The sequence below is a fragment of the Centrocercus urophasianus genome, unplaced genomic scaffold (assembly GCF_019232065.1).
Source record: "Centrocercus urophasianus isolate 14NV4802_14NV808 unplaced genomic scaffold, USGS_Curo_1.0 seq_14, whole genome shotgun sequence".
NCBI classification, from domain to species: Eukaryota; Metazoa; Chordata; class Aves; order Galliformes; family Phasianidae; genus Centrocercus; species Centrocercus urophasianus.
The window spans coordinates 8,882,708-8,904,508 of NW_024884586.1; the positions used below are offsets into that span (position 1 = coordinate 8,882,708).

The 21,801-nt window shown below is 40.4% G+C and overlaps 1 protein-coding gene across 4 annotated transcripts in view; it reads right to left on the bottom strand.

Annotated features, from left to right (window-relative positions):
• The window catches only part of TSPAN4 (tetraspanin 4), a 393,641-nt gene that overhangs the window by 302,444 nt on the left and 69,396 nt on the right, over nt 1-21,801 (bottom strand). Inside the window, exon 3 of one of the 4 annotated variants that reach the window (XM_042814266.1) lies at nt 10,937-11,056. The exons of the other annotated variants lie outside the window; for them this stretch is intronic. The gene's annotated coding sequence lies outside the window, so the exon portion shown is untranslated. The remainder of the gene's footprint in view (nt 1-10,936; nt 11,057-21,801) is intronic. 4 annotated transcript variants of the gene reach the window in all.

Genomic DNA, 21,801 nt, shown 5'->3' on the forward strand with positions numbered 1-21,801 from the left:
GGAGTGAAAGATCCAGAAAATCAAACAGCCTATCTGGATGAGAACTTTCTGAAGAGAGAGCAAATAACCACTGAAACAGCACATCAAGGAAATGCCTGTTTCAGAACAAACAGGAACACCATGCAAAGGACAGGCAACCCTGAGCTCAGCACTTGGCCTAAGACCTGGGTCTGGTTACCACTTTGACCTGACCTGAGCCTAGCATGAGAGCCTTGTTTCTGAAGGGAGTATATTCCCCCTCTGCATACCCATCTAGAGGGTAAATTCTTCAACATCACTTTCAGTAAGAAACACATTGCAATGTGATCCTGACGACCGCAATGAGGCCATCCAGCAGTGTCATGGCAAACATGATAGAAAAACACCTTCAAATTCAAAGTGACAGTAAAATCACCAGCTTTCAGTGCTTTGTAGCCACAGAATTACAGCTTACAGCATATTTGTACAGTCCAGGTGTCTGCCCAAACATTTTATGCTTAATCATAAGCAATGCATTAAGACAGCTTCACTTGCATTCCCATTAAGACTGTGTGCTTATGAAATGCTACAGCACTTTTCAAGAAGAAACTGGCTTCTGCAGAAAGGGGGGATGGGAGTTAAGAATGACATTATTTTAATCAGGCATCTTGCAACTGTTCCCAGATAACAGTGCACCCCTGATAGTAAGATCAAGCAACTGTACTGAATTCACTGAATGTTATTTTGCAATGCACTTCTAACAGAACTTTCCTAACTGAGTCTCTGCAACACAATGCAGTCATTTATTATAAGCAGGTTCTTCACAGAGTTCAAGGACAGCAAGTATGAGTATTTACTCAACATGTGTAATTTGACATGACCAATGAGTAACAACTCTCTAGTATATGCTAATGACACTATGCAACACTATTTTTAGCACAAAATCCATATAAATATATACATACATAGCATTTTTCCTTCAAAATATATAAGAAACATCAGGTCACGAATCCTCTCTTTTGCATTCAGATGGTAGCCACCTAAACTTCCACAGTCACCTAAGACAAGCTGTGCCATGCAGGAGTGGGGGAGCAGGCATGCTCACCTAAGAGAGCCCCATGTCCACAGATCTGTGATGTATACAGCTCGTAGAGAATCTTAGGAAACAATCAACTTTTTGCAGGCCATATTCATCCCCATCAGTATAAACACAGCCACACCAATATCCCAAATCCATCTGTACTTCAACCAGTGCCAGCTTATTTTTGTGTGCAGAACCTGTGATTTGAACTTCATGACATTGGGAATTACTTCTGCGCTCCTCTTGATGGCAATGAAAATCCGAGGAGAGGAAAAGGAATAGAGCTCCTTTTTGTCAGTAAAATCCATGGGAATCCATGGGAAAAACGAACTGCAGGATAAAAGAATGCATTCTTTCTTTCAGAGAGCCTTAGCTGGCACTACAAGGCTAAAAAGACTTGAAGTCCAGAAACAACAGGAACTATAAGAAACAATAGACTTGTATTAGTATTTAGGCTTCACAGGCATTGAAACAGTTAACTTGTGAAAGGAAGCTTTTTGTATAGAGCTCCCAGAAAGCATGTTTGTGTAAATGCCCTTATGAAAATATATAAATGTATATACACATTATGCATGTATGTGGAATAGACCAGTAGGGCTGAAGACTGCTATTGTGTAGGAGGCCTTCTTAGAGGAGGCTTGGAACCCTTTATGCTGCCACAGCGCTGAGGAAGTGAATGAAACTGGTGGGCTTTGCTAGGGGATGGCACACGTCAAACAGCTGTGAAACAGATTTCATTTCTGTCTCCTCCCAAAATAGACAAGCTGCATTTGGACTCTAAAGGAAAGGAACAAAACCCTAAAAAATGAGACGATACCCAACAGAAGCAAGAAGCTGGCATTTAAAACAAAGCCTAAACAAACCAAGATAAAACTGTTTTATCAGATACCTCAAAAACAAAAGGCTTTGGCTCAGCAGAGAACATAAAATCTTGAACTGTTCAAATAAAATCTTCATATGGGCAAAATTTACCAAACTTCTGTCAATAACATCAACAGGGCCAGCATTGGAGCCAACATTTTGAAATGCATCAACTTTATTGGGTTAATCTTGTTAAGCATTACAGTAATTATGAAAATCTAGTCTAGACTGAACTCACAGATCACACTACAAAGACACTTCAAGCCTAAGTGTGGCACCCACTGATGATATGCTCAGAAGGCAGAGCATATCATTTCTCGGAGTTGTACAGCCCATGAAAGCCCCAAAGGAAGACGCCATGTTTAACAGAATAACAGAATATACAAAGCTGGCAACTGTGAAATGAGAATGTTTGCATTCAAGGAGAAAAAATTAGAAAAACCAATCAATTATTTTGATTGATGTTTCAGTCAGTTTGTCAGAGATAACATTTGCATCAGTTCTTCACTAATCAGAACTGTAATTAGCAACGAGCATCTCAGGAGCTGTGCTTTGCCCAGACACACATTATGCCTGTAGAGAACAATGTCAGTACCATCACAAGTTGCCCATGTGAAAACACCACACCTATGCAGTCGCTGTCCCCATTCAGATGTGGATTACAGCCACACCAACTGACAAGCAATCTCAGGAGAACATGCATGACAGTGCACCACACTGGCTGAGAGCAGAGTGCCTTCAGCATCCTAATCAAGCACTCCTGCAACTGTGCTCAAGGCACTTAGCTTCGCCCTGAATCAGTTCCTCACTTGCAAAGTGGAGGAAGGAAGAGATTGCTTAGCTCCAGAAATCTTAAAGAGAAAATGCTGAAGACTTACATTCTCAAACACCACATCAGTATTTTAGTTTGGATCAGGAGTAATAGTGTCTACTCCCCTCTTAGCATGCTTTGGTTCACACTGTAGAACTGGACAGAGAGCATGTGAATGGTTTTTATTTTAAATTACAGAAGCATGTGCTCATCTGATAATGGACAAGGTGTCCACAGGACAGGCTAGAGCCAGTCCAAAGTAAATACCCTTGAAATGTATAGAAGTCTGAGTGGTGGATGCTTTAGTAGTATCTTGTTCTACAAATTCATACCTATGAGGCTGCACAACACACGTGTATTCTTAGATAAGTAACAGAATAGGAAAGTAACAGTGGGAATATCTAAAGTGAGACCCTCGAAGTTGGAATTCACTGTGCATGGGATTCATAAACTCGGGATCGTGTAACCTCATTAATCACTTTCCAACAACTTTTCCTCACTAACCCTTAGCAAAAGAATCACTTCCTCCTCAGTACATGAGCTTTAGTCATAGAAAATACATATTTATGCAAACTATTAATTAATCCCTTCTCGACATCTACTGTACCTGAAACATCTGGCATTTTTCTCTCTTAATCAACACAGTTCCCACAGGCTTCATGTTTTAAACAGTTACTTTAAATAACTCCAGTCATCAACACCAAATCAAATTTTCTGCCTCTAAGTGGCTGCAAATATAATTACTAGAGACAATCCACCAATTGCTAGCCACTGAACACATCTACTGAGACCCAAAGGCTTAGGGAGGACAGGCGTTCTTCTGCTCCTTGCCATCTTCTGCATACCCTACACTGCTTTGCAGGCCTGTTACTAAAGAGTGCAAAAGACTGCTTGAAAGTCTTCATGAGATATCAAGACATCTATTTTATACAGCTCTCAGCAAGCAGAGTACATACAAAGCAAGAAGAATTTTCTTCTCCTTCTCATCAGGAAATAAAATCCCCTGATAAGGGTTCTTAGAACAGTTGTGTCCCATGCTGTATTTCATCCTATTTTGAGAGAATGAGGGAAGAAGAATGAACTTTTTCTTTATTCTCCCACAGGAAGCAGTCCTCCATAATCTAGGATATTATGCCACGATTCATAAGAAAATCTAGTGCATGTCTCTTTATATACTTCGACTCCAGTGTTGAAAGAGAAGACTTCAGCCTAAGACAATCTACCACTTTTTTCAAGTTCAAGGTCCTCAAAGGAGGAAAGAAGAGTTGACTTGAGAAACGGTTCTGTATGCAAAAAGCTACAAAAAGACAAATTGGGCTGGGGCTGTCAGAGCAGCCGTTGGGAAGTCCAGCCACAAGAATCTCTATAAGAGCAATGGCTCACCAAACAATCAGAAAGCAGGCACAAACACAAGACAGTCAGAGCTGGGCGCAGAACAGTGCATAATCTTGTCATATATCAGAATAAAAAGCAGATAATGCTTCTACTCCTGGAAGTAGTGAGGCTAGAAGCCATATGGCATTGACTCTGTGCCCACAGGTGATGTGGAGCACTCAGATTCCAGCACCTGTATGAACACTAGCAGAATGCTAAGTAGCAACAGTATTTTGTGTTCACACTAGAAACAGTAGTGCTATCTACCTCTTGTTTTTAAGAGACAAAAAGTTCTCCCACTTAGTAAAAAGCTACAAAGCTTTCTACAGCTCTCTGTGTGGAAACACTGGTATTGGCCTTTCCATTACACACAAAGCATTTTCTCACCTCTGACTCTGAAGTGAGTTCTGTTTTTAAAACAGCTGTCTTGCATCATTTATCACTTAAGAGAAAGGCCTGAATAAATGGAGAGAACATTGACCTGTGGCTAAGAAAAATGTTGCTAAGACACACAGCTTAATTGCATCTGTCAAAAATGTATTTGTGCTCACTACACCTGATGAATTACCGCTACGCTCACTGCCCTACTGCGCACTTTAAAGACAACACAAGTCTCAAAACTCAGCCACACTGAAATCTCCAAATACAAGTCCAAGCATAATAATAAAAATAATAATCATCATCAAGCCAGAACGCATGGAAGCAGAGATCTCAATAAACACTAAGTTCATTGCACTTTTCATCACTTATTTCTGTTTTCAATCTCATCGAGGTTTACCTATAGTCTTTCAGAGTCTCTATCAATACATAGGCTTGTGCAATACCACCCCCAAATCCCTTTCTAATGTCTCCCCATGGCACCCAACCAAGCTCAAAGGTAGGTGCTGGTTATGTTTTGAGGGTTTTATATGAAATGCAATTACACTTCCGTGAAGGTGAGATTATTCACTTGAAATACTTCAACATGTGCAGCAATTATTCAATTCTTTTTAACCAGATCTTGGTCAAGCTACACTTTATTACTGATCTGACAGCTTTCAAGTATCGTGCTTTTGTAATAAGCCATTTCATACAGTGCGTTGATGGGGCTTACAACCTAAGTAAGACTCTAGACTGTATTTTTAAAAGTGCCCTTATTTTTCATTGAGGAATGCTTTTCCTTCAGATTCAACTTGTATCAGTTCTGCTCTTTATGAAAGAAATTTGTGCAGGGAAAAAGTAAACTTATAGTTACAACTGTGTCTTTCACAACAGTAAAAGGCTCTCTAGTCCTTCCAGAACAAGCCAGTTGACCTCTCCCTGACTGACCAGTTCCTAAAACTCATGCTCAGCCTTCAGTTTGCTGCTTTGCCATTCACGGTAACTGCTCTTGCATGTATGGAAAGACCTCTAACATTAAAGTTAAAATCCTCAGAAAACTCCACTGTATTTCATTGCATGTGACTGGACAAAGTCACTCGGCACATACATAATCCCAGTTTCTGTAGAGTGAGAAACATTGATGTTTACCTCCCTGTAAGAAAGCTGAAAGCTTGTTAAGTATTTTAAAATTGCTGGATGGCAGATGTTAAGTATTTTCAGAAGAATTTCACACCAGAAAGATTTTAATTACTGCAGTTCCTCGTTTCTAGATTCCCTCATGAACCGATAGGCAGACTCTCATTTATTCACAGTTGAATACCTAAAATGTCAACTAAAGTTGTGACAGTGTTGTATATTACTCCAACCCCGGAGTGTGCTACGCTGTTTGTTTTCTTGGAGACATGCATGCAAAGACAGCATATCATTTCTATTTCTCTGCTTAAGGGAGAAGAGACTGACCCTATATGAAATTGAACACCACGAGGTACTCGACCAAACTCTTTCACACTCACAGCAATGCCTTGAGCGAAGCTACTTGATGTGGCGTTGCAGCTAACATTAATCTTTGCAAAAAAATATCAATCAATCAAGGAGATACAGGCTTATTCTACTGAGAGTGTAACTGCAGCATGTAAAGACGCACTTTCATTTGACTAACTCTGCAGTGATGCCATATCAAACTAATTAATTGTCAACCGTACTGGACAAGCAGATAAAGGCCTCCCTCTTTGCTATTGCAACTTCTTTCATTTTGCTATCGAGCAATTCCAACATCATCTCTGTAAGGGGGCCATCTGGTAAACTTAACTGCTCCTCAAATAACCTCTTAAGCTTAAATTCATCTCACAGCTGAAGTCGTTTTACCACATATTCTTTGCATTACAGGGACACAGAAGTTTTCAATTCAAACTCATAGTCTGGTTGCAGTAGAACAAAACTTTGTGCTACTGTTTACTCAAGCTCAGTTTACTGACTGAGCTTAAAGGATCTCCTCAAGGTCAAACTACAACTATGCCACACCAAGCATCAGCTCAGCTCCTCGAGTACTGGCTGCAGCATCCTTCTCTCATGAGCACACAGGCAGGCTTGTGTAAGTTGTTTCATGCATTATAACTCGCTGATCCCTGCCTCAGACTTTTTGCCACCACAGGAGACATGATGTAAGCACCTAAAGAGTCACTACTGTCTGGGAACTCTCTGATCTTATTACAAAATGGCTTGGATCAAAGAAGCTATCATCTTGGCTAATCAGGATTCTGAACTGCACAGAATAAACAAAAGTGGTGACTTTGTGAGTGAAACAATCATCTCCACAATGGGCTGCTCCAGCCTTAGGAGCTTGTTTCCTTGGTGTTGTACAATTTTTATTTTATTTTATTGTTTAAATCTCTCACCCCTCAATTCCTCTGAGGCTGGCCCAGGTGACAACAGAGCAGCAAACCTCATCATTTGCTATTTGCTTACATTAGTGAAAATCCTCCTTGCCAAGGCAACAGCTACCAAGAGCTTTTGCAGATGCTGCTTGCACAGGTTTATTAATACACTTCCTGCACAATACCTTAATGAGCAATTGTGAGATTTAATTACTGTAAAATAATTAAAAGGCAATTAAGAGCAATGACAAGTTTCTGATCATATTCTCACACATTTAAAAAATTACAGGGGGGAAGGTAACTCCAAATCTTCATGATTTCTTTGGCTTTGAGAAAACAGAAAAATTAAAAAACTGACAATCAGTTAAAGGTTTCTACAAAGCAAGCAAAATATGGATTGATACAACAGAGATAAAAAAAGGCACATGTTTCTCAGGCAAATAAAAACCCCTATCTCACTTGATCTCAGTATATAAATGAAATAATAAAGACTAAGACTCAAACACAGGCATTCTGCCTATTGGTTTAGAAATAATAACTTTGTTCCCTTGACACTCATCTTGATGCTCTGGACTCAAAGTATCTCCAAAACTGCACATAATTATTTTAAAAAGAAACATGGATGGAGAAGGAAATAAACATTCTCTAACATCAGAGGAGAAACATCTTGAGAGCAATTCAGTTTGAGCTAATTTTTTTCCCTCTTTTACATGAGGAAGGGATTGAACAATACGTTCTATGGAAGTTTCATATCAAGAATTGAGTTAGAACAACATTCCTACAATGAACAAGTCGTTGAAAAAAATATCATTTAATTTTCATTTCACTTAAAAAGACGGATTTTTTATGAAAATAAAATTTCATTAAATCCTGAAAAACAGTTCAGTTGTTGTTTTTGGTGGGTTTTTTTGTTTTTTTTTCCCCCCCTACAGATGCTCATACTACTTAAGCACTGTGAGATTAGAAACAGTAATTTGATTTGTAAGAACAACCTCCCACACAGGCTAGGCTGCTTTAACACTGTATGCCATCCTCGCTCCAGAGTGCACCTGGTAGAACATGTAATGTATTTACAGGCAAACTGAGCCTGTGGGAGGAGGGTAGATTAGGTCCTAGTAGCTCTTGTTCACTGAACTACATCATTATTACCTCAAATAACATAAGTTTACTGAAGCCAAAGCACACAGAAACAGGAATGTGTTTTCCTTATAAGCTTGCCAATCAAGAATCTCTTGTTCATCTCCTTCCACAGAGAGCAGAGAGCTACTCCTGTTTGAACACACAGCTTTCCCAAAAGGAATGATCTGTATCAACCCCAAGTATTAACCATTGGGTAATGACTGCATTGCTTTGTGGAGTAGGGCAAGGCAAGCAAGTCTGATAAATAGAAATGGCAACACAGGTTTGCCAGCCATGAAAACAAAGGACAAGAGAGCCTTGTTAAAATAATAAGAAATTAAGATCCTAAATTGTGACATTTGCATTTTCCTGTGATTCACTCAGGCTGCAAACTATTCTAAGGAAACATCATCTCTCCCTCCCTATCTTCACAACATCAAGCACCAAATTGTACAGAACATGATTTGTTCAACAAAATGCCACATCCAACACAAATAACAAAGGGTGCGTGCTCTCAGTTTGAATCTGCAACAGGCAGAGTTAAAGATGGAAAAAGATGCTTATCCAGTTTATGGAATCTATTAAACTCAGTGCAACTTTGAACTGTAAGCACTGAAGAAGTAAAACCAGGCAAAAGATGTACCCACAAAACACATACACAGTGAAAAGCATCTGTAATTTTAACTGGAAGAAACCAAAAGAAGGAAATAATCCTGGGATCAAGGCACATCGCATCTCTACAGTAGCTCCTCCTCATCATCATCGACAGCACACGATCGGTTCCACTACCTTGCACTCAAGGAAACCTTTATCAACATCCAAAATCAAGATGACTGAGGCACTGCCACAAGCTTTTTCATGTTTCTATAGCTTCTCCTTCCCTAGGAGGGAATGTGCTCATTCAGATTCTCACCACTCCAGGAAGGGCAGTGGTTGCATTGTGCATGCAGCAGCTGACACAACAGACCCCATACCAGGTTCAGCTCTTGGACAAGATGCTGGTAAAATAAAGGCACAAAACCCACAGAACAATGCTCTCAGAGGCTGCCATCTCACGGATATAAAATGCTTCCTAACAGAGTGTTTCAGAAAGACCCAATGGCAACATCTGTCACAGATGCTTGGTGTTTGGGGTCTAAGAATCATTTTACACAAGCTAAGAAGAGCTTGAAATGGGCTTGAAGTCAGAGCTAAAATAAGGATCGAGTGACAACTAGTGGAGATTTTTATAAGTGCATCTTTGCAGGCACCAAGATCCTATTCCACTGAAATAAACAGATGAAAACTAATTGCACAGAAAAGCCTTCCAGAAAATATGAGTACACACATGATGATGTTGGGAATGAGTTCATTTGACTCTGAGCCTTCTTATCAACCTGTAGAAGTTCTTCAAATATATAGACTCGCACAAGCCAAGTCACAAGCCAACGCCAAAAGCCACTGAGCAAGGGAACAGGAACACACAGGTCCAATTAGTCTACCATCCATAAATAGAATGGCCTGGTTTGGAAAGGTCTTCAAAGATCATCCAGTTTCAACCCCCTGCTACGTGCAGGGTCGCCAACCACCAGACCAGGCTGCCCAGAGTCACATCCAGCCTGGCCTTGAATGCCTCCAGGGATGAAGCATCCACAGCCTTCTTGGGCAACTTGTTCCAGTATGACACCACCCTGTGTGTGGAAAAACTTCCACCCTAGTGTCTAACCTAAATCTCCTGTCTTAGTTTAAAACCATTCCCCCTTGTGCCCTATCACTATCAAGTCATGTGAACAGTCATTCTCCCTCCTTATTATATGCTCCCTTCACTCCCAAATAATGAATTGGCACAAGGGGCAATGGAAAGAACCATAAACCAGGAGAAGGTATCATGACTGCCTCCTGGTGCACTCCTTCCCTTGAAGTGCTCCAGCCAACTATCAGAGGCTTACAGTTACTCAGTCAGAAGTTGGGATTGAACCATCATGTTTAATAATCCACAAAACACTTATTTATTATTTAAATCTTTTTAGGCCTATGCATACTTTCAGCCCCAATAACATGTTGTAGTAATGAGTTCTATACTTCCATTCTGCATTACAGAAAAATAGGCTTTAATTTACAAAAAAACCCACAACCTAATATTACTTCATCAGATGGCTCTAATACCCAATTTATGAGATGGTGAACAATCAATCCTTATTTTGTCTTCTCTTCCCTCTTTATGATTTCATTAGCTTTCTCTCATGACCTCTCATTTACCTCTTTTCCAGGCTGACGAGCCTAGTAATTCATGAATTCATGCACAGCACAATTTTTTTTTTCATTTCACCTTCAATCACCTCTGAACACTGAGGTAATATTTCCAAATTCTGTAACACCATTACATTTCAGTAGCAACAGGTTATGGTACAATAATACCACTCTCACAAGAAACTGCAAGATGAGGTAGTTGTTAGAATTTATCTTGCTCAAGCTTCCTGTCAGAAGTGCTGTGGTCCTGCTGTATGGCCACTGAGACACCTGGGGGTAACGCTGTTGTAATTACTTCCAGGTTTGATTAAAGGGTAATGGGGCAGGGGGAAGAAAAGATGGAAGAAAGTGCCAGACTCATATCTGCTTTGACAATCTTGAATTAACATTACCCATTTGCTAGTCACAGGAAGCTGTTTCTTTAAGGAATTTAAATCACAGCTGAAAGGATACAGAGAAAGTTGTAGATCCGTCAACTTTTACTATTCCTATAAATCTCTTTTTCTTGAGGATAACTATCTTGAGAATACCTATCTTGTCCTTTAAGAAAGAAAACAGTTTCTGCTACTCCTGACTGCAGAATAAAGCATAGGAATTCTAACCTGAAGTATTCTTAAAGGAGAAAACAGAAATAAAACTCAGCACTGTGAAATAACCCCATAATTTTAAGGAACCTCTTGCTTTTGCAGTTATGACTCATCATTTGTGGATTGGCTGCAACATTACAATGAGACTAGCAAATATGACTATTAATTTATTAATACTTACAGTTTCAATTTTCATGGCAATAAGATACGAAATGCTGAACAAGAAAACGGTTTAATCTCTCTCCAGAACGCTTCACGTTTTCAAATCTCCTCTGTATTCAATTGACACACTGAATGCAGCCTGCTCAATACATAAAAGCAACAAATTAATGTGGGCTACAGATGAGATTCAGATTCTGCAGAAGGTAAAACTTCTCTAAGAAATAATAAAGACTTATGTGCTGTTCCCTAAGATGCCCAGAAATATTTTCCAGACTTGAATCAAAGCAGTAAACAATGCAGCGTTGTCCTCTGAGGCACAAACACAGAAAATTGGTATACAGGCATACATGTGCAGCCCTTCCTGGAGCTAATTCCTCCAGGAACAGAGTCTCAGTGGGGATAATCAGGATCAGGCGTTACTGCAGCTCTGCCTATGATGTGGGGTAGTCAGATATCAACGTGAAGATGTGCAGGTACAGAGCAATCAAAGGCAAATTTTTGGAAGGCCAAATGACCATCCACACATGCTTCCCTTCCAAAATCAGGGAGCACATCAGGACCTATGAAGTTGGTTTTGTTTGCTGTGGTCCTTCAGAGATCCAGCAAGCAGTCAGGGAGCCCAAGTTAGTACATCAGTTAGCAGCTTTCAGTTGGAAACCTGGACTGCTAACATGAAGTAAAGGGTTACATGAGTGTTCAAACTAAGAGCAAAGACCTTGCAACAAGGCCACAAAGCATGTCACTGGATCTCGGTTCTGCATCCTTTGCTTTTGGTTCCTTACGCTTATTAGGCTGTAATCTCTTCCTGTTGACAACCAGCCTGAAGTGTCTGAAGTGGGAGTAAAGTTATGAACTAACCTGCCACAAATATGGCTCCTGTAACTTTCATTTGGGCTTTCAGGGAAAACTGAGCTGATGATCTTTGTCCAGACACACAGTTGGCTGTGCCTCAGGGCACCTACTCAGCCCAGCAGCGCAGGGACAGCTGCCTATCCAATACCACACAGGAGGAAAATAAGTCACTAAACATCAAGGAGTTATTCAGAAAGTAACATTCAAATAGTTTGGAGTAAAAACCAGGAGAATGGAGAAAAAAAAACATGTCAAGATATTACAGAAATATTAACAGGACATAAGGTAAAGAGAGGAACAAAGAAGAAAACCATGATAGTAGGTAGGAGTTGACAAGAACGAAGCCTAAGAGGCAAAGCAAGTAAAAGATGAAGTGACATGTCATGGTTGTGCCTTCATTAGTGACGGAGTTTGGATGTAGACAGGTTGCTCTGAAAGTAATGCCTCCTATTTATTTCCATGGGAACTACAACAGGTACAAAGAGTACAATACACTACTCAGTAGAGCAAGCTCTCAGCTACAAAATGCTATTGTTCAATATAGTCACTAGCATTTTTGTCAGTGATGAGCAAGAGCTGCTGCCATACTTGTCAAAATCTCCATAACTATCTGGAATATGGCTTATCTTTCACATTGCTTTTGCCACTGCTGAATTACACCACCCACCACCTCACTGAGCAAACATCCACTGTTTGGTCTCTCAACCTCTACTGTCATACCATCAACATCTACCTCTGACATAGTGGACCAACATAATAAGGGACATTACTTTTGGAGCAATCCGCCTAGATTGCTGGCAGCCACTGTCATCCATTTTTAAACCTCAGCCAAGATGAGCACAGGAGTCTCCTGTACAAAGGGTCTGTAGAACAGCATATTTCACTTTTCTCAGTGGTGCTGGTCTTGTCTCAAAGACACAGTTAATGCTGCAGCACTTATTAGCGTCAGGTTGCTAAAATAAAGTGATCATTGTACAGGTAAAAAAAAAGATGCTTGGGAATACATGTCACCAAGGAACAGAACAATCCTTATCTCATCAAATGAAGTAAACAGAACAGCACAGATTCACTGAGAACGATAGGCAATTATAGGTAGAGTCAAAATGTATTGAAAAAAATCAATGGAAAGATTCACAGTTTCACACAGATTCTCAGTCAGTCCCTTAGTTTTGGTGCTCATCTATCAATAACAGAGCTGGATATATTATCTTGCTGCACTAAAAGCAAGTAATCCCCATGTTAGAATAGGACTATGGTCAGCTAAACAAAAAGCATTAGAAGCAGATTCTGGCTCTTCTGGGGGAATGCAATATACCATGTCCTGTAAACAAAGATTAGAAGCAAAACTGTCTGAAGCCAGCCATGAGAAACACGAGTCCAAAATTAGGGTGTTTATTCAATAATTCCACTTTAGAGGCTTTAAAGTATACAAACAACTAAGATATATAAAACAATGAGATAAAAATGAGTCTAAAGTTGTCTGCCACAGACAGAGAGGAGAGAAAAAGGATTTGAATTTACGGAGACCTTCATAACAACCAGCACCAAAACTACAGCTAGCATTATTTCACTTCTTGCTCAAGGACAGGCATCCCTCCTATGGGGCAAGAGATGAAGAGAAAACTAAATAAGCATGTGGTGGCCAGTAGGGGAAGTACCAAAGGAGTTATTGAACATTAAACCACAGCACCACCTCAAAGTTTCTACATGTTTTGCTAAGTACTTAGTGAGCACTAAGTGAGCACATGGTTATGGAGACATCATTTCTTCCCTGTAGGCATACTGTCCCTTAAGTCCTCAGGAAAGGAATAGATTCATACAACTATGAGGAAAGTGCATGGAAAGGACAGTCATGATGCCTTTTCTTGTCAGTTCAAAGTTTCTTCCACAGACTAGCGTCTACTGACTGCTGAGGGCTGGGTTTTTGACAAGAACTGAGTAGAGCCAGCCATGCCTTCCTCTCCTCCCATGGCTAAAGAATGGGGAACATAGATGCCTACTGTCACTGAAGGGAGAAGCTGCTGAGGGTAACTGCTTCCAAGGCAACATATGAAGCTTAATTTTTAAGCATTCCCTATGCTGCAGTTGCCTCATCATCTCCTTGCTTGCTGCTGATAATGGAGAGGGTAGTAACGGAAGGTTTCAAAGAGAACACAAGTTATCAGCTTTGTTGACCTTTAGTTAGGACACCTCTTGGGTACAGAGGTGGCATGGGAGAAAACATGAAGGAGGCTTTGTGAAAAAGCATGACAAATTAGCACTCAAGATTGACAGAGCAAGTGACAGGAGTGATGTCTAAGCACTGCAGGGCTGTGAAAGGATATAAAAGTTCTGAGAATTACGGTAAGTGCTTTGCACTTGGGTGGTGAAAAAGGAAGCCCAAGGTGGAAGAAAGGATGTTCAAAGCAATAAGCAAGAAATACAGTATTTGCAACCACATTCTTGAAACAGGGAAGAAGCAAGCAGCTCTGACAGACAATGAACTGTCTCAGGGGCCACACAAACTACAATCAACTGCACAGCTAAAAATTTTGCAGATCACTGTTGCAGAACCAAGCCTTGGAGTCTTAACTTTAGAAAACCTAGGAGGACTGCATTTTAAGTTATGCCTGAGCTTGCAGCCAGCCAACCACAACTGACCAAAATAGAACAGCTGTCTTTCAGGCAAACAGTGACAGCACGCATATTCTTGCTGTTCCTCCTGGATGCAGAAAAGAAACCAACCTACCTTCATCTAGTTTAGGGTCTAGATCTCAAAGCTCATGATCTGGTTGCTACTTCCTCCCTAGTTGTTTCCAAAAACAAACCTTGGGCTGCATAGTGGGGCTTAAGAACTAACCAGTCCAGTACAGCTCAAGAAGCAAAACGACAGTAAGAAAAGGAAAAACAACTTTCCTGCTATCTATTAGCAACTATAATGACTGCATTATCTCAGCAAGTATTCATTCAGAGGCCAGCAGACAACAGGTTACACTGCTACCAAGTCTGTTCCAGAACTATGGCACAGAGACCTCCAGTCTGCACACCACTCCCAGCACCAAGCTCAGAAGTCTTCCCGTTACAGGCCATAGGCTTGTTACGTTGATTCATGATAAATCAGCAGCCAACTAAAATACTCAGAACAGAACATAACGTTAATACAAAACAAGTTTTAGTCATTGGTGCTCGTTCCTTATTCCATGAATAAACACTGAATGCAGTGCTCCATTTCATATTTCATGCAAAACCACTACAGAACCACGAGCTTCCAGAGTAGCACCAGAGCTTGCAACACAATACGGATATGAAAAACCATGTGTGTTATGGTCTCAGATGCATCACCAAACAACAGCAAATCAGCTGGTTATAGCATATTAGTTGAGTCACAGCATCTGACAGGAGCTTTTCACATACCCTCTCATCTTTCTACAACAGCAGATTTATGTAACTACTTACCTTAAAGCTAAGATGTTCATTACCACAGCTCTGCTTACATCATGCATGAAGCTGAAGTCATACAAAATGTGTTTTACTTCACCAAGAGGCTTTGCCTACAAACCTTGCACTGATGCCACATCAGGAACGATGTGGGCCACTGGAACTCACACAAACCTTGCCTGCTCAAAAGATCCAACCTTCTCAAATGCCTTACTGAAAGAGCTAAGCATAAGTTATTAATTGCTTACTCGTTATCAAAGTGATTGATGGCATGACATTTATTCCTATAATCACAAACTCCATACAAATTCACAGAAACCTCTCAAATATTCCAAATACCAAAATCTACCACAGGAAGAATGACTGAAAAGAGCAATGCAGATGGGGTTTGGGAGCAAGCAGGTTGACTGGAATCATCCTACTCCGTACCACAAAAAGTATAAATGCTAGAATGGACATTTTGCTTCAAAACAGAAGTCATCTAACATACTGGATCACATGGCTCATGCGTTTAATTTACAACAACGATGCTGGAACAAGATTATATTAGTCACTAGGTAAAAAGCTAAGAATAAGAACCACAACCAAGATAAAAGTTAGTCTGAGAATCTGATTAAAATAAGGTTTATGAATGGCAAGGTAATACCATCTTTCAAGTATTCAGAAAAAAATAAGTTCAACTCTAGGCTCCATTTGCCTCCTTAGCAGCGATCGTTTTTACAGCTGGCAAAACCAACTCCCAGTCTCCTCCACAAACATTTGGGGAATAGATATTTCAAGCTACTACAACTTAGCTGGAAAGGGTAAGGAAACCAAATCATTGAAACAGATTTCTTCCAGAATGCTTAATTGAGGTGGACATGAAAAAACTTGGATTTAGAAACAAGCTTGAACAAATTTCCCAGAATTGCCCAAATCTGATCTGCGGAAGCACTAGAAAAGAGACGTTGTTATATTGGTTCTTTAGCCAGACTTGACCCTTTCAAGAATAATCTGTTCTCCCTTTTCTTTACAAGTTATATAACGATGAAAAAGGTACAAGTCAAAATATTTGTTTTCTCTTATAAGTTACCATTAAGATTATAATGCGTTCTGACACCAGGACAGAGAGTTCATTTTCAAATTTGAAATCACCACTGTACTAAGATCTGAGCTGCACTGAGAACAAATGTGTTCCACAAATACAAATCTTTACACAGCCATTTGAAGTGTCCAATGCAATCATGAAATCCTGAGGTTAGCTTTCTCTAGATGGGCTTTTGCATTTACATTAATCTGTAAGACCTACCATACGCTACGGAAAACCACAGAGTATTGATTTGACCTCATTTTACTTTGAGCTACAGACTTTGATTTTTGCTATGTGTTTGTTCAGAAACCTTTGAATAGCAGTCCCATCTTCTGACACGGAGCAATAATTACCCTGCGATGAAACAGAGCCAATTGAGTGCGTGTCCCCATTGTTTTAAAAACAAATACTCAAAATAAATTCTAGGCATCTTTACACAGGCAGTCTGGGAGGTGAAAAGAAGAAGTAGAACTTCATTGATTTTGCAAAAGGAGAACTGAAGTAGAAAGTTTTGATATACAAAGCCATGTAGGCAATCAATCCTCTTGAGATCAGCGGTAGTTACAGATCTAAGTGATTTTTGCAGACTCAGCTACAATAGATAACATCCAGCCACATGAACTACATTTATGTTTCCCAGAGTACCCGGAGATCAGCCTCAAGCCTCTACCCCCACACTCAGACTCCAGCTTCAATATCACACAGGCCAGATTGCTCTGAAGGCTGGGAAACCACCAACACAGGAGGACTGGTTCAGATTCCACTATGGCTCTGTGGCACTGACAAATGAACCAATCCCTGGCTCCTAAATGACACATGCAGAGTAGCCAATACCTGCAGCAGAGCTCCTGAAGCCTAGCTTGACAGCTTATACTTCTGGTGCATACGCTGGAAAGCTGCAGGGCCCTGTGTACTTGTTAAGCCAGACACAGAATTAGCTACCTTCCTTATTTTGTTGAGTGATACAGAACAGCTGTAAGTCAGAATTAGGTATGCAAGCGGACTACTATAGGAAAAAAAGTCTCATTACATACAAACTAAGGTGTAACAGCTCCCATGGCATTGTAAATAGCACTTCACAAAGTGAGCTTCAGGACATAGGTTTAGTTCTCCAAGTGACACATCCAAAAGAGACAAAGATGTTCCTTCAAGTATTTGCATGCACATCAGCGTTCCACCCGTCCTTTATCCTTTTTAGTATCAAGTTCTTCTGATGTTGCAGATCACATCTAAGACAATAATTAAAATAAGTGGAAGAGATATTTGTGTGTTTCTCCAGAAATTCTAATGACCTTTCTAACGAGAACAATTATTGCTCGTGCAGTCTCCAGAGCTCACATTTGGGATTTGCTATCTCTAATAGAGAACAGAACTTTCTGTGCTTAATATCTTACCACTTTCAAATCTGTAATGTTAAAAAAGTTACACTACTAGTGAAATGCAAACAAATTCTGCCTGCTGCACAGTCCAGCCACTGCACACACACTGCTCTGTGCATTTATTTTTTTTTTTTCTCCTGACAGCATCACAGGCTATTTGGCTTCTCCTAAGGACCATTAAACTGTTGACCTCTCCCTCCAGCTGACCTAGTGTGGCGGTGCCAGCAGTAACAGTGTGCCAGCCAGCTGGCCATGGCATCACAGCACTTCATTAAAACCCTTGGAGAGCTGCAGACATGGGGCAGGGTTAGACAACAATAACAACAAGAAACTGACTTTGAAGACTAGAAGTTATGAGTTACTCTGGAAAAAATGGGTTGTCACTAAATGAAAAAACAGCATAGAAAATGAGTGATTTGGTATGTCAGCATTTAACTCTGCTATTGCCAAAGCGGTGCTTCCCCTCCCACCCAGCAAAGCATAGTACAAAGAAACTCCATGCTTGTTAAGGTTGCCTTAGTGACAGGCTTATATCTTGTCCACTCCAACCTTGCAGCTCTGAAACCTCCCCAGAATCTTCTCACCTGTGTGCCTCAGTCTATGCTGCAGAAAAGGTCTCAGCACATCATTCAGCCCTGTTTTGTCTGAATGACCAAAGCACTGCTTCGACTGCAGGTGCTGGTCCACTATGAAGCAGATTTAGAGGCAGACAGCCAAACAACAGGTAGCAGTAATTTCAGGAAAGTACCAGCCTAGCCAGTATCAGTACAGACCAGGCATTTAAAGTTTAAAGACTATGTGGCCACATCTTTCTTCGATCTTATTCAACACAGCTCTAAAGAACAAATACTGCCTTGCTTAACCTGAACTGAGGCTTCATCCTCAATTCTCCAGCAGCTGTAAAAAGAGCGGCTTGATTCAACTCTCCCATAGCCAAAATTTGTCATTTCCAGCTAAAGGGAAGGACAGTGTATTTGTTCTGTGTCAAAGTCCCTGGGACTCAAAAGACAAGATAAAATGGAAATTTTCTTTTTCCTCTTTTTTTTTTTTTTTTTTAAAAAGGAAAAAAAACAAGTTTATACAACTGGTATGGACCAGATGAGACAAGATGGGTTCTTGAGAGGCTAGGTCCCCTGGTATAAAGCACAGACTGAATGTTATCAAGAAGGTACATGCCAGTCATTAGGATGCTAATTGGCCCTGACAGCGCTCTGGTGACTCAAATGAACATCCTAGCTGTCACTACCTGGAAGCATCGCTGCAGGGAATGGCTCTAAGGAGTTCAAAGGAAAGAAGTTAAGTGAGAGGAGGAGAGAGAAGGGGGATGGCGGCTCTCTACAGCTGCCTGAATCACATATTTAAACATAGGAAAAATACTTCTGTCTTTCCACACCACGTTACTGAAAATTCCACTAAAAAAAAATCACTTTGGGTAATTTACATTTAAATAGAATTTGCTCATGAAGTATATTATTTTGCTGGTCATGCTTACAATTACTTTCCCTCCCTCTTCCCAGGACTCCTCGACCTGTTCCCAGCATCGTGTTCTCTCTCTCCCAACCTATCCAATTAAAACATCTCCAAAAATATTAAACTTGCTAAATTTTGCCACCACCAACTCTCTCCTACTGCTCTCTACCAATACTTCATCCTGAAAAATTCCAGTGTTGAATGTTTTTCTTCGTTTGCTCTGTGGACAGATTTGTCATTTATGTTTCCAGCACTTTCAAAGCAGGGTATCAAAACTCTGAGTGCTCAAATAGTCATGAAGGGCAGATGTTTCCAGTTTTGGTTGGACTGCGTCTGTGTGAGGCTGGGAGAATGCCAATGGGGAGATGCAGAACAAAGGCTTGGATTATCTATAAATTAAAGAGAAGATCATCAAAATAGGGACTGCTCTAAAGAAAACATTATTTAAACACAGTGGTTGATACTTGCAATGCAGGTGAGTCCTTCTTCCTTCCTTACATGCCATGTACATTTCCAGTCTTCTAAAACAAACATACGACAAGACTGTGCCAAGATTACACGCCCAAGGTGACCAGGGGAAGGAAAAAGTAAAAACAAAGGTATCAGGAAAACTATATTCAGCTATTGGAACTCCAGCATCTCCTGAAAATATCTCCAAAACTGAGCAGAAAGAGAGGAAAACAAAACTGGCACTGAAAGCATGAAGTTTCTTCTTGACAGAGCTTGCAAAGCAAGCATACAGGAATGCTGTGGGGAAAAGAAGAGGCACAGAAGCAACAAAGCATCTAGGATTGCCGCTGAACTAGCACCAGGGGGGAGAACTGGATGGACCACAGTTCATTGCTTTTTCTGTTCAAGGAAACCATCTCCAGCTAACCTCAGCACAGCCTCTCAAACTGCAGAAGAAACCACCTGAACACAGACAGAAGGATCCTGCAGAGCCAGAATGTGCGCCTCTGTGCTGCACACTAAACCTCATCTATAAAACAAACGTGACTCAAGAGTATGTGCCTCCTATTGCCGCTTCCATCAAGCCTCTACAACCAGCCTTGCTTTTCTTAGTAAATGGGTTTTGTTGCTTCCTAAAATGGATGCATTAGTCATGAATAAAATTGAAAAAACTACTAGGGAGGGAAGCAAAACTCAATGTACCACAGTCAATAAAAGAGAGAGGACAAGAGAAATATTAGCTGAAGGGTTCCAAGAAGGTTAGTGTTACGAAGCAACGAAATACTGGCTTTGACACAGGAAAAAAATCCCCCTGAATACAAATATGTTCCATACAGTGACAAAGAAGTTATGCTTACCTCAAAGGACAATAATATACTATAGCACCTGAGGAAGGCAGAACGGGGAGACAAAGCATGAGTACAAAGAGAATAAGGCTACTGAAAAGTGTTTCATGTAGATTCTTCTCCATCACAAAAGGAGATTTATACCTTTCCTTGGAAATTCAGCGTTTAGGAAAGTAGACTCAGAAGTACAACTCCAGCATAATATACCTCTTTCCCAGTCCCCAGGGAGCTATGATACTGATTTACTGGTCAAAGAAATAAATGTGCCTTGGAGTTCTATACGAGGCACTTTTTTCTTTCTGAAGTTAATCCAGCTCTAAGATAGATAAGCAAAAGGCCAACGCTAGTGGAAAAATACCACAGAAAGTATTTGTGTAGATAAATGAGCTTTCTAAAGGCAATGCTCCTGTCACAATGGAAAAATTTTCAGTCACTTAAATAGAGAGATGGAGAATTAAAACAGAAGAAATTACAGCACACAACCTGCTTCCTGGGTACAAGGATGCGACTGCTGGTTAGAGACAGTGCTTTACTGAATACACCTAATAAGTTAAATTTAGAAGTATATGCATTTCATAAGGGATCCATTTGAGCCAATGTTGACATGAACTTCTGTCTAGTTGCCTAGACCATCACTAGAGCTGACAGAGAAATAAGCATTTCCAGGATAGAACACATCTCATTCTAAAGCAGTTGTCTAAAAAGGGGTCAGATGAACTGCATCCCAAAACATCTATTTCTCTTTACTGACTGGAGGATGAGCCCATATAACTCAGTCAAATGTGGACAGCAAGTCTCTAGGTATTTAAAGCTAGTAGTGGATTCATTGCACTGAGTGTCAAGCTGATTGCAGCACCTAACTTGAGATTCAAGTACAGACATGGGTTTGCAAAAATGAATCCACTTTCTGTGCTGACTGGAAATTTTACTCCAGAGAATGCAAGGTCCTGAGTTTATCTATGATCTATGTCATCAATTAAAATGAATCAAGATGTAGTCTTTATATCTGCAGAGATAGCCTTTCAAATACACACAAAATGCAAATGAGATCTACGCTATATTCCTGAGTCTGCAGATTAATACAAGCAGCACTTCAGTAATGCTCAAAAGCATGAAAAGAGCCATCAGAGGAAAGTTCTCAAGACAAGAGTTTTGCTTCTTCAAAATTTTCCCTTATTTTCATGTCAGCAGGACTGTCCCTCAGCTCTTAATCCTTCGCTCAAATGCTTCCAGGTGCAAAGGGGAAGATAAGACACAGCTTCTGTTAAAATAACTTTTTTTTTTTTTTTTAATAGGTGAACAAGGCAAGGGAGTCCTAAAATACAACTTGACAATGTAGACTGAAAGTGTCCAAATCTGCACCCCAGCAGAAAAACTCATACAGCTCTCACTGACCAGGGCC